The sequence below is a fragment of the Macaca fascicularis genome, chromosome 5, assembly GCF_037993035.2.
Source record: "Macaca fascicularis isolate 582-1 chromosome 5, T2T-MFA8v1.1".
Classification (NCBI taxonomy): Eukaryota; Metazoa; Chordata; class Mammalia; order Primates; family Cercopithecidae; genus Macaca; species Macaca fascicularis.
This window is the reverse complement of record NC_088379.1, coordinates 13,124,861-13,142,801: the sequence shown is the minus strand read 5'-3', so window position 1 is coordinate 13,142,801 and position 17,941 is coordinate 13,124,861. Positions and strand designations below refer to the sequence as shown.

The 17,941-nt window shown below is 41.2% G+C and overlaps 1 pseudogene; it reads right to left on the bottom strand.

Moving 5' to 3' along the window:
* Positions 1-2,296: 2,296 nt before the first annotated feature.
* On the bottom strand, positions 2,297-3,346 carry LOC102117858 (splicing factor C9orf78 pseudogene; annotated as a pseudogene).
* Between the last annotated feature and the right edge of the window lie 14,595 nt (positions 3,347-17,941).

Here is a 17,941-nt window from a genome sequence, read left to right as displayed (position 1 = left end):
TTGCAGCTGGTAGATGCCTCTCTATTGTACCATGTGTTTCTGCCCCCGCAAGACTTTGGTTGACCACCGCTTGTCCTGATTGGATTGAATCAGAGATCTCTATGTACTGACAATGCATTATGACATGTTAGAGTGGCGAACGCAGGTATAAAGTATGAGGGGTGCCTGCCTTCAAAGAACAGTGCCGCAGAGCAGAACAATTACAGGGCTTGAGAGTGGAGGGCCCAGTGCAAGGGGTGGTCCTTGGTTCTATGGATTTGGGCAATGCACTTGACTTATTTGAGTGCATGTCTCCACTTGTAAAGATAGAGATAATTCTATCTGCCTGTTGATAGTAATTTGGGAAATAAATTAGATGATGTACATGAAAATATTTTTTGGATTCTAAATCTTTTTTTCTGGCTGTTTCATTTTTTTAATCTTGAAATGAGAAGAGGAGATGATGCCAATATCCTTTTTGGAGGGTGGGTGTTGGCTCATGCCTGTAATCCCATCACTTTTTTTATTATTATTATTATACTTTAAGTTCTAGGGTACATGTGCACAACGTGCAGGTTTGTTACATATGTATACATGTGTCATGTTGGTGTGCTGCACCCATTAAGTCGTCATTTACATTAGGTATATCTCCTAATGCTATCCTTCCCCCCTCCCCCCACCCCATGACAGGCCCGTGTGTGATGTTCCCCACCCTGTGTCCATGTGTTGTCATTGTTCAATTCCCACCTATGAGTGAGAACATGCGGTGTTTGGTTTTCTGTCCTTGTGATAGTTTGCTCAGAATGATGGTTTCCAGCCTCATCCATGTCCCTACAAAGGACATGAACTCATCATTTTTTATGGCTGCATAGTATTCCATGGTGTATATGTGTCACATTTTCTTAATCCAGTCTATCATTGATGGACATTTGGGTTGGTTCCAATTCTCTGTTATTGTGAATAGTGCCGCAATAAACATACATGTGCACGTGTCTTTATTGCAGCATGATTTCTAAGCGTTTGGGTATATACCCAGTAATGGGATGGCTGGGTTAAATGGTATTTCTAGTTCTAGATCCTTGAGGAATCGCCACATTGTCTTCCACAATGGTTGAACTAGTTTACAGTCCACCAACAGTGTAAAAGTGTTCCTATTTCTCCACATCCTCTCTAGCACCTGTTGTTTCCTGACTTTTTAATGATTGCCATTCTAACTGGTGTGATGGTATAAATCTTCTTATAATGTTAGTTTCACAGTCTAGCATAAAAAAGAGGCTACATACTATTCATAATTGGAAAGTTATGGAATCATCCTAAATGCCCATCAATGGTAGACTAAATAAAGAAAATGTGGTATATGTACACCATTGAATACTATGCAGCCATAAAAAATAATGAGATCATGTTCTTTGCAGCAACATGTATGCAACTATAGACCATTATCCTTAGCAAACTAATGCAAGATCAGAAAACCAGATACTGAATGTTCTGACTTAAAAGTGAGAGATAAATAATAAGACTATTTGGACACAAAAATGAGAACAATAGACTCTTGGGCCTACTTGAGGGTGGACGGGGCAGGAGGGAGAGAATCAGAAAAAATTCCTATAGGGTACTATGCTTAGTACCTGGATGATGAAATAATCTGCACAGCAAACTTCCATGACATGAGTTTACCCATATAACAAACCTGCACATGTACCCTTAAACCTCAAATAAAAGTTAAAAGAAAAAAATAGAAGAGGCTACAGAAAATTCATGGAAGGCATAAGGAAAAGATATGAGAGAGGAAAGGAAGAAAGAAAGAGACAAGACACACAGGTGGCATTTTTTAAACTATAAAGTAGGAAAGTATCTGTCAAGGGCCAGGAGGCTATAGAAATTCAGAGTAAGAAGAAATTACATAAAGTAATACAACTAGGTTTGCATTTTATATATATATATACACACACACACGTACATATACACATATATTGCTTTTTTGTTTTTAATGAAAAGCAACAGGTAATTTTGTGAAAGTCAGGAAACACCAGTATCCTTGTGATCTCATCCTAGATTTTTCTGTCAACTGGATCCACTCTAATTAATAAGGAATGCATTTCTGACCCCATTCCAAATATGTAAAATTAGAAGACATGATTGCATATATAATAATAAAAGCACAATCTAAAGGGTATTATCACACTAGGAATACAGAGTTGTTTCTTCCTGACCTGGAGCAAATATTAAGAGAAAGTCAATGTATTTACAAACAAGATTTAATAATGTTCACAAAAATAGAGTTTGCCTCCAAATGAGAAATTATGCATTGCTTTGTTTCAAAAAGTTACCAATTTAGTGCTTGAAAAATCCAGCAGGTAAGCAGCAGGCCAATAGAGTCTCTTTCTGGAACTGTCTGCTAGCAACTGAGCATTCTCAGTCCAGGAAGCCATTTTTCATGGGAGGAATGGAGAGAGGGAGAGGAAGGCAATATTTACATCCCATTCTGCACGGCTCAGTACTGCCTGTTTGTCTTCTTGACCTTTTCATAACGATAGTCATCAGTGGCCTTCTGCTTATCAGGATGCTTGCGGTTAGGAGGGGACCTCTCAGCCTCTGCCTTCTCTGTGTCGCCTAGCTTCTCTGTGTTGCCTACCCTCAAGAGTCTGGTTTTGGGTTCTTCTGTGTTTCTCTGTATGGGAATGTTGGGCTCCTCATGATAAAATCTGTTGTGCTGCACGTAATTCACAGCCATGTTAGTAGGCATAAAGGATAGCTTACTGTCTTTTTTCTAATTCTGCTACTCTGCCAGCAGATGGACCTTGGCATCCTCTGCAGAAATGACAGTTTTTATTCTAGCATTGATGCCAAGGTCCAACTCAGGAATGCCATTCAGCATCTGGTTGGAAAATACCTTCTTGGTCTTCTTTGCTGAGGAAATGTGGAGGTTTTCTGGAAGTTCATAAAGACAATCCTCTGCATTCCTTGGCTTGACTTTCTGTTCCTCATGTTCCACGATCCCTTTCTACTTTAGCTCTGTCTCAGTGTACTTCATCATGTCTGCATCCTCATCCCTTCAGTTGGTTTCTGCAGAAAATGATGTCCCCAAGTGAAAGTCTTCCTCTTTACTGATTTTATCTTTGCCCTTTTCCTTCCATTTCTTCATATCCACCACATCACCTGTCTTCATCTGAAAGGGATCTGAGTGATCTCTTCTTGTACCTTCTTTCCCAACAGCAGGGCCACAGCACCCATTGAATCTCTTCCTTATATTATGTACTTATCTAGTCTATTCCAGTTTTAATTGAACCTCCTCTGAGTCCTCCTCATCTTCCTCTGACTCTGAGTCATCCCAGTGCCAACAGAAAGTCTTCCTGGTGACCAGCATGGTGGCACCAGCCCTGTGGTCCAGCCACAGTGCCACTGTGCCTTGAGGTTTGCATTTTAGTATTAATTTTTGATAAAACAACTTCTAGTAGCTGTGAGACAGACTTGTGAGGCTGATAATAGAGATAAGAAAAACAGTTTAAAAACAGCTGCAATGATAAAAAAAATAATAATAAATAGGCAATGTCAACCAGAATGGACAAAATATATTGGAGCAAGACTAAGGAAGAACACATTCCAAGATATGGGGAGGGAGGGAGGTGATACGGTCTGCATATTTATCCCCACCCAAATCTCATGTTGAATTGTAATCCCCAATACTGGAGATGGGGCTGGTGGGATGTGTTTGGATCATGGGGACAGATCTCTCATGGCTTGGTGCTATCTTTGTGATAGTGAGTTCTTTCAAGACCTGGTCATTTAAAAGTGTGTGGCAACCCCTCCCACAACCTTTGCTTGCTTTTTACTTTTGCCATGAGACATACCTGCTCCTCTTTTGCCTTCTGCCATGATTGTAAGCCTCCTGAGGCCTCCCCAGAAGCCAATCAAATGCCAGCATCATGCTTCCTGTATGGCCTACAGAATTGTGAGCCAATTAAATCTCTTTTCTTTATAAATTATCCAGTCTCAGATATTTCTTCATAGCAATGCGGGAACAGTCTAACACAGCAGATTTTAGGAATAATTTTCAGGTTCCCCCTGAGAATGGAAAAACTGAAAGTTGATGAGAGGGAATAACAGATCAACCCCACAGTAAGTATGTAAGGTGAGAATAATAAAAGTGGGCTCAATGTAGATCCATGAGGAGCACCAATATTTTTACATGTCTCGATGAAGTTGTCAGAAAAGGTAGACAATTCACGTTCAATTGCCAATGACAGTTTAAAGCACCAAATTCTGAGTCAGGCTCACTAGCCTCCCTTCCCAGATCCACCACTTACCAATCTGGGCAAGTTCATTCAATTCCCTGAGGCTCAGTTTTTCCATGTGTAAAATGGGAATACAATAGGACACATCTGCTGTGAAAATTCAATGGAATAATATAGGTAGACTGTTGAGCCCAATGCCTAATACATGCACACATAAATATTTAATAAGTATTAGATACTTTAGGTGCTTTTGGGAAAAGGGCTTCATGTGCTTACATTTTAAGATTTCTTCAATTCTCCAAATGCAAGTTGTTCCCCAGGCCACCAGTGTAAGGAAAGACCTTTAACAGGTTCTTCTGCATTTTCTCCTAGATGGATTGCTGAGCACCCTCCAGCAATCCTTCACCTTTTCCCCTCTCTTGACAGCTTCCTGCTCCACCTCAGCGATCATTCCATGTTCTCCTCACTACGCAAAACTATAGTCATCAACCAAACAAACAAATAAAACAGTAAGATAATTTCAAATAGTTCCATAGACTGACTGTTGATGCACCTCCAAAATTCATATGTTAAAATATAATCCCAAATGCAGGGTGGGGGTAACATAACACAGATGTGATAGTATTTGAAGGTGGATTTTAGAGGTAGATTAGCATCCACCCTTATGAATGGGATTAGTGCCCTTATAAAATAAGCCCCAAAGGACTCCTTTCCCCTTTTGCCATGGGAAGTCACAGTGAGGAGATAGCCCTCTGTGAATCAGAAGGATTTCCTGATGGAAATGGACCCTCCCAGGCAGCGAATCTGCATGCACCTTGATCTTGGACTTCTCAGCCTTCCAAACTGTAAGCGATAAATTTATGTTTGTTATAAGCCACCCATTCTATGGTAGTTTGCAATAGCAGCCCAAATGAAGTAAAACAAATAGTGATAAAATAATGAAAAGTAAACAGAGAGCAGTGATAGAATAAGTCCAAGGTGGATCTTTCCATCAGTGACACTGAACAGAAACTTAGACCCTAAATATGTGAGTGAATGTATGGAGAGGTATGGATGGATACTACAGTTTCTTATTTGAGCAATTGTTAAAGCCAGGCATGAGGCTGGATGTCTTCCTAGATTTGCATTCTCATTTGCAAACTTTCCTTTTCCCTCTTGAATTACGAAAACCCAACAAAAGAAGTGCTCTCCACTCCCTTTCCAGTCAGCCACAAAGAAAACGATGCTTTGAATTAGATGATAGATTTTTCTGTTTCTGCCACTCTAGGCACCTCCACACTTTAAGGTGTTTGATGAGTGAGAATATAAGGTTCAAAGATTCTACCACGTAGAGCATGAACTAGTAGAATTTCTTTCCACTAAACTAAAATCCACAGTAGCACTGCCTACTTAGAAATAACATAACAACCTCTCAAATCTGCACAGGGCTTGACAGTTTGAAAACTGCTTTTGTAGACTCAATTATATTTAAGACCCACAGCCACCATATGAAACAGTATTTTTTCCAATTTATAGATGAGGAAACTGAGGCTCAGAGGTTACGTGACTTTCCAAATATGCTACTTAGTGTTGAAACTAATATTTGAAGCCATTGCGCATCTGTCTCTGGGTTCACTTTCTACCACTGTTATCCCAGGGCCCCTGAAATAGCCTTGGATCAATTTATAATGTTGAGCCTGTCTGAAATTGCTAGCATTGACTCTCAGTCAGCCATAACATGCTGCCTACGTTTACTGTGGTTTCCCCGGCCTAGGGGTAAAAAAAGACATCACTGTTTTTCTGGCTTACTCATAATGCTGAAAGACAAGACTTGACTGAACGCGTGTCCCCTACCCTCTGGACAGTCTCAAGAAGGTTTATAATGTGGACTTGCTCAGGCTGCCCCTATGCAATGCCTCTGCTGTCCTTGAAGATACCTTGGACACTTGATTCTCGCCTCCCATGCCCACAACTGGCTCCATCTGCCCCTTCCCCTGTTGGCTCAGAGAATGAAACTGCTGCTAAAGGCCCTGGAATTGGTATTTGTAGTATTTCTGTTAAGCATTTTATTCCATGCCCACCTCAGACCCCATGGTGTCAATGCAAGTTACCCTGGAGTGGAGTGCTCCTTACATCCTTTCATTTAGGCCTCCCATAAGCGTCCTGACATGGTCTTAACTCTGAACATCTCTGCGTTACGTATGAAGAAGCAGATGTAATCACCCAACAGGTTCTTCTTGACCACTGCACAGACCAAATCAGTTCACTGCGACCGTTGTCTTGCAGTAAAGAGTTTAATTAATATGAGTCCAGCCACATGAAACAGCTAGAGTTATAACTCAGATCAGTCTCCCTGATGGCTCAGAGGTTAGGGTTTTTCAAGGATAGTTTGGTGGGCAGGGGTGTGGGGGATGGTTGCTGCTGATTGGCTTGGGGTGCAATCATAGAGGTGTGGAAAACAGTCCTCCTGAACTGAGTCTGCTCTTGGGTTGGGGAGCCACAAGATAAGTTGAATCATGAGTCACAAATCTAGGTGGGGTCAACAGTTGACGTAATGCAAAAGTCTGAAAAATAGCTCAAAGATCAATCATAGGTTCCCCAATAGTGATGCTATTTATTGTAACAATTGGAGAAGTCACAAATCTTGTGACCTCTGGCCACATGACTCCTGGTCAGTAAGGGATTATGGAAACTAGCACTACATTTTAGCAGGATTCAGGCTCCTCCCATAATCCTAATCTAGTAGCCTTTTATTAGTCTTACAGAGGTGGTTTTAGCCCCCCAAAGAAAGAGGGGATCAGCTTTAGGGAGAGACTGCTGTTATCCTTGCTTCAAAGTTAAACTATACACTAAATTTCTCCTGTGGTTAGCTTGGCCTATGTCCAGCAATGACAAAGACAGCCAGGCTGTGAGGCTAGAGGCAAAATGGAGTCACCCGTGCTAGATTTCCCTCACTGTCATGATCTTTGCAAAGACAGTTTCACAGAGCCTCAATGAAGTTAAGCCATTTGTTCAAATCCAAATAGGTAGTAAATGGGAGATTTAAACCCAGGCCTGTCTGATCAGTGAGTGCACGTGCTTAACCTCAATACTCCATAGGATATTGTGATTTATAAAAAGGAGTATGTATTTGGTCTTCATCCAGTTCCTGGTGCAGAGCTCCTAAAACACTTGGAATTTCCTAAGTGAGCTGAGCAGTAAAGATGAGAGTAGAGTCTACTGTTACTCATTACAAACTCCTTTCACACACACCTGAGCTTATGTGAATGAGGTGATTATTGGAAAGCCCAGAGACAACTACAGGATGGGGTCTGGTTGCCAGGGGAACCAACCACATAATTACAGGGTTGGAACTTCCAGCCCCACCTTCTGACCTCTGGAGAGGGAAGATGGGTTGAAGGTTGAATTGATCACTAATAGCCAATGATTTAATCAATCATGCCTGTGTAATGCATCCTCCAAAACACCCACAAGAAAGAGACAAAAGAAAGAGGTTCACAGAACTTCTGTTTAGTGAGCATGTGGAGGTGCAGGAGGGTGGCCTTGCTCTGAAGGGGCACAGAAACTCCACACTCCTTCCCTATCCCTTGCCCTACACATCTCCTCCATTTGGCTGTTCCTGAGTTGTATTTTTTGGTAATAAACTGGTAATACAATATGTTGTGTTTTCATGAGTTCTGTGAGCTGTTCTAGCAAATGATTGAACACGACGAGGGTGTCATGGGAACCTCTGATTGAGAGCTCTAGGGGTCAAGAGAAACCTTCCCCTTTGCTCTTTGAAGATTCACTAAAAGTCAACTGATTGTAAATTAAAAATAGAATCCTAAGCCCTCCACCCACTGAACAGACACCCTTTTGGCCAAGGGCACTCCAAAGAAACATTAAAAAATTGAGTTCCTGGCCATAAAGGGAAAGGAGGTTGGGCATGTCTCACTGTACCTCTTCCTTTTTGGAGTTTAGACATAACAACTGACCAGCATTGATGTTAAAATAGAGATCATAAGGCTGACAACAAGACTATTTGTGGCAACAAGATACCAAATTATAAACAAGACCTAAGGCTACACAAGGTAAGGGTTAAGTCACACCCAGAGGCTGTCAACCTTGCTACATAAATCCTTCTCTTAAGACATTTCTTTCTGCTGAATCCAAGTTTTAGACAGAGTCTTACTTCTTTAACCAGTTGCAAATCAAAGAATCTCTGAACCCATAAGGCCTAAGCCCCCACTTCAAGATATCCCATCTTCTTGGGTGAACCAATATATATCCTCCACATATTGATTTATATATTTTCCTATAACTCTCACCTCCCTGAAAGGTATAAAACCAAACTGTAATCCAACAGCCTTGGACACACTTTCTCCGTACTCCCTGAGCCTGAGCACCCTGCTTCCCAGGCCTTTGGTCATTCTTATTGTCTAGAAATTAACATTTAAAAAATATGTTTACAGAGTTTGTGTTTTCCATTAACAAGACAAAGGCAGATTAAGAGGAGAAATGGCATACACATTTATTAACATGCAGGTGGAAGAATCACAGAACGATTACCCCAACCCCGCAATTGGTTACAGAGGCTTATCTCCCATCTTGAGGTTACAGAAAGAATGGAGGTTTGGAGCATGGCCAAAAACAGGTTATGGTGGTAAATTCAGTAATAATAACAATATCGGTTATAGGAGGGAGAAAAAACAGGCCTAGCTAGCAAAGATGGTTTTGTTATGTAGGTGAAACCTCACAGGTAGCAGCCCTCAAGGAGAATAGATGGTAAATGTTTCCTCAAGACCTTTAAAGGTGTCAGGCTCTTGGTTAATATTTTCTGGACCTGGAAAAGGGAGGAGCTCAAAGAAAGCCTGGCAGCATCAATGCAGATATTTTCTCCAGATGCTAATCTCACCTATGAAAGACACCTTTTTCAGAGATCCTTCTGTTTAAGTACTGTCTGAAAAGCCATCTGAAAATATGTCAAAGCAGTCTATTTTGGGGTGCAATATTTTAGTTTCATAGCCAAGTTAAACAGGAGCTGTGGATAGCTTGGGGCTCTACTACTTGAGATTGGTGTCTGAAGTGGGGTGCAGTCTTGTGAAGCTTACCCCTTTTGGTGGAATCTGATGCTATCTAGAGACAGCATCAGAACTGAGTAAAATTAGGACACAGTCAGTGCCCATTGAGAAGAAGAGAATTCCTTAATGTGGGTGAGAAAAAACTTACACATTTTGGTGACCAGAAGTAAAGTGTAGTGAGTAAAGAAAAGAAACAGTGCTTGTTTTCTTTTTCACTGCCCTATTCCCCTAAGAGAAAGCATTCAGTTTCAGGGAAGGGACACAGGCCCACAAGCTTTGTCCAGCCACAGCACCTCTGCTGCCTAATATGGTGCAGCGCTCAGAATTGTCCCTTGATCATCCTCACAGACATGTCAAAATGCCTGAGATCAAGAAGTTTCAGGTAAACAGCTGAAGAAAAGAAGCAAAAATTGCTCAGCCATCAAAACACTAGGGAGCTGTCTTACACACACACACACATAGACACACACACACTTACACACAAACACACAGTGTCTATGGGATATTTGGAGTGTAAGACAACGGCATTTTAGTTACCTGCCCCACCCTGCTTAACTGATCAGAGAGTGTGTCTAGAGGACCAGTGTATCTTCAGCCCATAGCACAGCAAGTGATACAGAGTAGGCACTCAAAATACTATTTTCAGTGAATAAACAGAAGGCCGGAGTGTCTAGATATTACTGTCTTGTTATTGAAGCTTTTGAACTAATTTTTTAATCACTCATTTTCTAAGAAGGAGCAGTGAGTTTTAAAGATGAGAGCCCAGTTGAAAATATGCCTGAGTTCAAATGGGACCTTTCGCAGGCTATTTGGTTTTCTGAATTTCAGTTTTCCGAACTGCAGTGAAGAGCTGGTCCCAGAACAGTGCTCACCCAGAACAGCGAGCACAGGATGCTACTCATTCTTTCTCCTTCTATATTGGTAACTTTGATCCTCAGTGATCTCTTTTTATCTGACCCTTCAAGGTGCAAACAACAGGAAATAATCTTAGGAGTGAGGACACCTGATCTTAGCACTAAATCTCTGGGCAGTCAGTTAAATCATTCAGGACAGCCACCCCTCACATGCCTAGTCAATAAAATAAGACAGGAATAGGCATCTTAGCAGGTATTTGTAAAAAGGAAATTAGACTCTACCTTCAGCAGAAAACATAACAAATCCCACTTTTCAGTCTTGCTGTGGGGGTATCCTGTGCATTGTGGAATGTTTAGAACTATCCTGGATCCCTCCTTTCTTTGTGTTAAACAAAAGATATTTTACATCCCTCTATCCCTACCCTTCACTTACAAGCAAATGTATACCCTATATAGAATAAGAATTAAAAACAAAACACATTCCTGGGTACAAATTTTAGTCCTCACCACATTTTCATCCCTTGCCATCTGAAGAGAGGCAAGACTCCTTCTCCCTCTTTCTCTCACACTAGCCAAGGCCACAGGCTCTTTTCATAGCCTCTGGAGGCTACTCCATAGTAAGGACTATACTGCCTCCCTAACCCTTCCTTACTGCTATTTAAAACCTTGTCACAGCCAGCTTGGTGGCTCATGCCTGTAATTCCAGCACTTTGGGAGGCTGAGGTGGGTGGATCCTTTGAGCTCAGGAGTTTGAGACCAGTCTGGCCAAAATGGCAAAACCCCATCTCTACTAAAAACACAAATATTAGCTGAGCATGGTGGCATACACCTCTATTCCCAGCTACTTGGGAGGCTGAGGCATGAGAATCACTTGAATCCAGGAGGCAGAGGTTGCAGTGAGCTGAGATCATGTCACTGCACTCCAGCCTGGGTGACAGAGTGAGACCTTGTCTCAAAAACAACAAAAACAACAACAAAAAACACCTGGTCGCTCATCCCCTGGAAAAGCAGCACATCCAGCCTTACTCTGCAAACCCGTAGATTTCTGATCTCCAACTTCTACTTAATCTTTTGAGAACATCAAGCCTTTTTTGTCAAAATTGAGGAGCCTTGATCCAACAATTCAATTTCTGGGTACATATCCAAGATAACTGGAAGCAGGATCTGAAGAGATATTTGTAGACCTATGTTCCCATGTTTCTAACAGTGTTACTCACAATGGCCAAAAGATAGAAGCAACCCACACGTCCACTGATGGATGAATGGATTAACAAAATGTGGCATGTTCGTGCAATGTGGTTTTATTCCGCCTCAAATAAGAAGAAAGCACGGGCTACAAAATGTATGAACCTTGAGGACCTTATGCTAAATGAAATAAGACAGTACCCCCCCCCGAAAAAAAACTGTGATTACACCTAGAAGAGGTACATAGAGTGGTCAAATTCATAGACACCTGATGGTTACCAGGGCTAAGGAAAATGAGGAATAGGGAGTTACTGTTTAATAAATACAGAGTTTCACTTTCACAAGATGAAAAAGTTCTGGAGATTGGTTGCACAACAATGGAAATATACTTAATCCTAGTGAACTGTACACTAAAAACGAGTCCAGATGGTACATTTTCTATTATACGTATTTTACCACAGGCAAGAATAAAATTAAAATAAAAAACAAAAATGGAGGATCCTATATCCTCTCTCCATCTCTGCAGCATAGATTCTACAACCTACTCAATAGTTTTGTGTCTGCATGTTGCTTGAACTCACTCTTGTTTCTTAAAGTTATAGGAGAACCTGTCCTCCTCTCTGCATGATCCTTCCTTGGCCATTACAATAGGAAGGTTCATCCTCTCCTTGTCCTTCTTTCCACTTCTCACGAGGAGGTAAGGCTTGTCTCACTAGGACAGGACAACACATCTCTCCCTTTCTTCTTTCCCTCTCCCTTTCTGGAGCCCAAACTCTGTGTTTTCTCTAACTCCCACCTTTGTCTTCATCAGGGTCACATGTGAGCTATCTTCTGCATCCTGCCTCCCTGGGATATGCTTTTTCCAGGTCCTGCATTGGGTAATGTGGTTCATTTCAGCCATGGTGCCAAGCTCAACTGTCCAACTCCAGCTTTGCCGGCAATGAAACTGACTTCCTTAGAATTATTATCTGGTTCCTGGGGCTATTTTTCACTCGGTTCGGAACTCATACAGGAGCAGTCATGATTAGCTTATTGCCCTCTCTACCCAAAGGTCCAGAAACAAAGCACTTTTTTTGGTTTTGTATCAACCTTGAAAAACATGAGAAACAATGGCCTAAATTAATACCCAAATAATATAGTGTGTTCCACTCATTATTCAACAATTATACCGGTAGCTGGTCACTATCTTAATATGTTTTTTATCTTTTATCTTTTTTTTTTTTTTTGAGACGGAATCTCACTCTGTCACTCAGGCTAGAATGCAGTGGTGCGATCTTGGCTCACTGCATCCTCCATCTCTCAGGATCAAGCAATTTTCCTGCCTCAGCCTTCTGAACAGCTGTGATTACAGGTGCCTGCCACCATGCCTGGCTAATTTTTATATTTTTAGTAGAGGCAGGGTTTCACCTTGTTGGCCAGGCTGGTCTCGAACTCCTGGCCTCAAGTGATCCACCTGCCTTGGCCTCCCAAAGTGCTGGGGATTACAGGCGTGAGCCACCATGCCCAGTTTATCTAAGCATGATTTGAAGTTGTCACCTCACTGAGAGCATCTTAGATTCCCCTTTACAGCTCCAAGCTCTGTGTCAGGTACAGAGTAAAACTCATATCTGTTCATTGATTGATTGATGGTAATTAGAACACAGAAGAGAAAATAATTCTCTAAGGACTGCCCTTTTTGGTCACTTTGACATGGGCATGGGCAGACGTCACACTTAGTAGTTGGCAGCATGATAGAGCAAAAAGAATTGGAAACTGGAATAAGAAATGTCTCATCTAACTGATTTAGTTGAATCATTCATCTAAATTTGGTAAATTTAGGCATCAATTTGTGTGGCAAATTGCTCGCCCTTCTGAGTCTCCATTTCCTTGTCTATAAAATTAGGGTCTTTGCACTGGTGTCTAAACTCCCTTCTATTTTAAGCACACTCTTAATTGTATGACTCAATTGTACTTTCAGCTCTGTATTTAAGAGATTAAAGCAGAAAAAACCCTCCCTTGCCCTCCCACTGCCTCTGGCCTGCAGAAGTGTCCAGCAAGCATTTTCCTTTTTGCAGGTGTATGGAGGATCCAGCAGGCTGTTGAACCATGATATCAAATGCCAGTCAGATGATCCCCCACTAGGTTTTTAAATCAACATGGAATGGTTCTGACCCAGTGTGAGAGCAGCTGAAATTGACAATCCAAGAATGTCTGTGGGAGGTAGCCCAAGGAGCACTCTTGATAATCAAAAGGAACAAAGACGTTCCTTTCATCAAACTATCAAAAACAAATCTAAGCCATGGGTTGTTTTAGGAGGAACACCATCCCACCCTCCTTATTCATCCCTGCATTCCACAGTGCTTCCCTCCCTGGCTCAGCGGCTTGCCACAGGGGGAGTAAGCCACCGTGGGTTATGAGCTGTCAGGCTCTGCATTTAAATATTACTCACCCAGCTCAGTTCAAGGTACAGGTCAGCCCATAGTATTAAGTTAACTACATTGGGAAATACATTATCTTTTGGGTCACAGGGGTACAATGCAGTGAACAGCAACAGGATTTCCTGGTTGATAAATGGTTCCACAAGAGGTTATAGCTTGCCTGCCCTAGAAATAATAGCAATAATCCCCTACATTCATATTCCACTCTGGAGTCTGTAGAGGATTTTCACATTCATTATCTCTTAGGAATTTCTTGAGGGAGTCAGCCCAGCTCAGGAGAGAGGGCAGAGCACAGACGTCAGCGCTCATGCCTCCTTCCCAGTACACCACGCTACGACTGGGAAGTTCTGTTGCCTCCTGGCACCTCAGTTCACGAACTATAATCAGGAAACGCCAATAATATCTGCCTTGTAGAGGAACCAAGAGATCAAATGAAGTGATGTTTGTGCATATTAAAAAATGATGTCATGGAAAAGAATCTATTAGGAGTGCTCTATAGAAGCAAAATTTAAAAGCATAAAAATAAGCTTTAATTTACCTGCTAAAACCTTATAAAACTACAAAACCAATAGAGCTAAAAATCATTTTAAGATATCTCTTTTTAATTTTTATTTTGCTTGGCATTCATTTTTTGGGTACGCTTGCACAATACCTGTTAAAGCTAATCTCTGCCATCTAGGAACTTGGGAAATTAAGACATATATAGATATAACTACAACTATGACTTAAGATAGAGACTAGAAATCAGGAAGTAAGGTCAGTCTAGTAAAAGTTGCAATGACTGCAACTTATATGATGCCCTTAAAAGAATCCTGAGGAATGAGGTTATGCTGGACTGTGGCACTGATACAAAAGAGCTATCAATTATCAATGTCCCATAAATAGCTATCAATTATCAAGGTCCCATGATATGGCAGCTGCTAGACGCACCTTTCTAATCCTGGCCATCACCCTGAAAGGTATTACTATTATTATCACCATCATCCCCATATTACAGATGGGATAATTGAGACTAAGGAACGTTAAGTATCATGTCAGCATATAAAACATCTGAGCCTGGGCTCACAATGTTTTCTGTCTGAAGCCAGCACCTTTGTCTCCTGCCCTGCACTGTGCAATTTGTCTTCTTAGAAATCAGAGAAGAGGAAACCCCTGATACAAGTTTTTTTTATTTTTTGTTGGGCTCTGAAAGACCCAGAGAGAGAAAGATTATGACGTAAGCCATTTAGGAGGAGGTCACAGCATGAATAAATTATGAAAAAATATCTTTCTAAATATCAGTCTCCCTAAAGAGGTGTTTGGTAACAAGCTATCCATTACCAGAAATTCTAACCACCTTTTGAGTTCAGATCTCCTAAAGACCAAGTGAACAGATGATTTCCAATGATTCCTTCCTCAAAAAATGCCCAGGCTCCTGCCTCTGTAACCCTCCTTGTAATCATTACAATCACTCTGTTACTTCCATTTGTCCCCATCTGCTCCAGACCAATCCCCAGTGCAAGTTCCATATTTACAATAAGTACTTGATTGTTCACTAAATGGTGAATGACACTGTCCTGTGCTACACTAGTCTGCTGGTTTGGTTTGATTTGATTTCCATCTCCACTTCTAGAGTAGAAATAGGAAGCTTAAATGCCAATATTGGTAGACCCCCCACCATGACGCCCCACTGAAAATGTCAGAGTATTGTGCTTCCAGGCTAACATACTGGGGACAAGCTGATTTTTCCTTTTTTTTTTTTTTTTTTTTGACATTGACATTTCTTTATTTTTTTATGTTGACATTGATTCCCAAAAGATAACTTAGTATGTAACATCCATGTTTGATAGGGTGCAATTATGGAACATTCAACAGAGAAGGACAAATGAGATAATGCATGACAGGGACAAGTGGGACAGAGGCTCCAACAAATAGTAAACACAGTTGGTCCGTGAACAACATGGAGGTTAGGGGCACTGACTCCAAAATCCTGCACAGTCCAACATCCCCATGCGACTTTTGTCTCCTCAAAGACTTAAACACTAATAGCTTTCTATTAACCAGAAGCCTTGTCAATAACATAAACAGTTCATTAACACATATTTTGTATGTTATATGTATTAATATACTGTATCCTTATAATAAAGTAAACTAGAGAAAGTAAAATGTTATTAAGAAAATTGTAAAGAAAAAATGTTTACTATTTACTAAGTGGAAGTGGATCATCATAAAGGTCTTCATCCTCACCGCCTCCATGTTCAGTAGGCTGAAGAGGAGGAAGAGGAGGGGTTGGTTTTTTGCTGTCTCACAGTGGCAGAGGCAGAAGAAAATCTGCCTATACCTGGACCCACACAGCTCAAATCTGTGTTGCTCAAGGGTCAATTGTATAGACAATACCTATACCTCCTTTTCTACGACAAAAAAATAAAAAATAAATAAACAAATAAATAAATAAATAAAGCCCTATCAATAAGAGGAGTCAATGGCATCCATTTGTATCAGTTTAGAGTATCCTGGCTATAAAACAGGTGAAATAGACTCTGCCTAACTTAATGGAAACATTCCTGGAGTTCAGCAAATTAAAGAAAGATTTGGATAACCAGGCTTTGGACAATACATGAACCGGGGATACTCTGAGCATTGTTTCATTCATTTGCTCGTCCATTACACAAGAATTTTTGAGTGCCAGGAATTGCTCTAGGCACTAAAAATGTACCACATCCAGTGGAGATGGATGTGGTTGCAAAAACTAATGAGCACATTTTTAGGACATAACTGCTGTATGCTCAAATTCCAGTGCCTGCCATCATTGTAAGGCTCCGCGCAAGTTTCCATTCTCATGAAAGAGTCTGAACAAATTAACCTGGATCAGTGTCTACTTCCTTGGCTAGTGTTGGCAGGGTCAGGTGGAGTTCTTGCAGAGGACCTGGATGAACACTCACACCGTGAACACATCCAAAAACAATGAGGAAAGATACTTAACCAGAGGAAAATTGTGATGCTTTACCAAAAAAAAAAAAAAGAAAAAAAAAAAAAGGAAAGGGATGCTGAGAAGATAAAAACAATTCTTGTCTACTCTTCTATCTGAGAACATAGCATAAGATCAGGCATGTGAAGATGTTGGCATAGTCCCTAGCACAAAGCAAGCACTTGATGAACAAATAACAAAAATGATTAAAAATTCATCTAGACCATCCTGGCTAACATGGTGAAACCCCGTCTCTACTAAAAAATACAAAAAACTAGCAGGGCGAGGTGGCGGGTGCCTGTAGTCCCAGCTACTCAGGAGGCTGAGGCAGGAGAATGGCTTAAACCCGGGAGGCAGAGCTTGCAGTGAGCTGAGATCCGGCCACTGCACTCCAGCCTGGGCGACAGAGCGAGACTTCGTCTCAAAAAAAAAAAAAAAAAAAAAAAAAAAAATTCATCTACTATGTGATGAGACATCAGAGCATGTGAAGTAATCAATTAGGCTATTGACTATTGCTTTACCTACAAATATATAGTCAACATGTCAGCACTAAGATGTTAACTTTAAATTATTTATGAAATTTGAACAGCATTAATAAAAGTATCTGAAGTGAGGAATGTGTTTTTCCTGGTGCTGCTTTTCCTGGCGCTGGTCAGACTTCAATTTAATTGAACATATAATTAGGCCGGGCGCGGTGGCTCAAGCCTGTAATCCCAGCACTTTGGGAGGCCGAGACGGGCGGATCACGAGGTCAGGAGATCGAGACCATCCTGGCTAACACGGTGAAACCCCGTCTCTACTAAAAAATACAAAAAACTAGCCGGGCGAGGTGGCGGGTGCCTGTAGTCCCAGCTACTCGGGAGGCTGAGGCAGGAGAATGGTGGGAACCCGGGAGGCGGAGCTTGCAGTGAGCTGAGATCCGGCCACAGCACTCCAGCCTGGGCGACAGAGCGAGACTCCGTCTAAAAAAAAAAAAAAAAAAACATATAATTAAGCACATATTATATGCCACATCCTTAGAGCAGTGTACACAGATTTTAAGAGGACTCAGCAAACATAATCCTAAAGTAAAAAACAATCTGAAAACTATGACACATGTGAAATGGTTGAAAAGATGAGAGCATTTGGCCTTAAGTCACAGTACTTACTATGCATGTCTAATTATATGCAATTCTAGTTGAAAGGAGAGAAAGGTTCAGGCCAATATCTTGTGACTAGTGAAAGCAGAGATTTGAAACCAGGGCAGGAGAGTAACTTAGGTATGGCAAGGACAAAGGTGTATGCG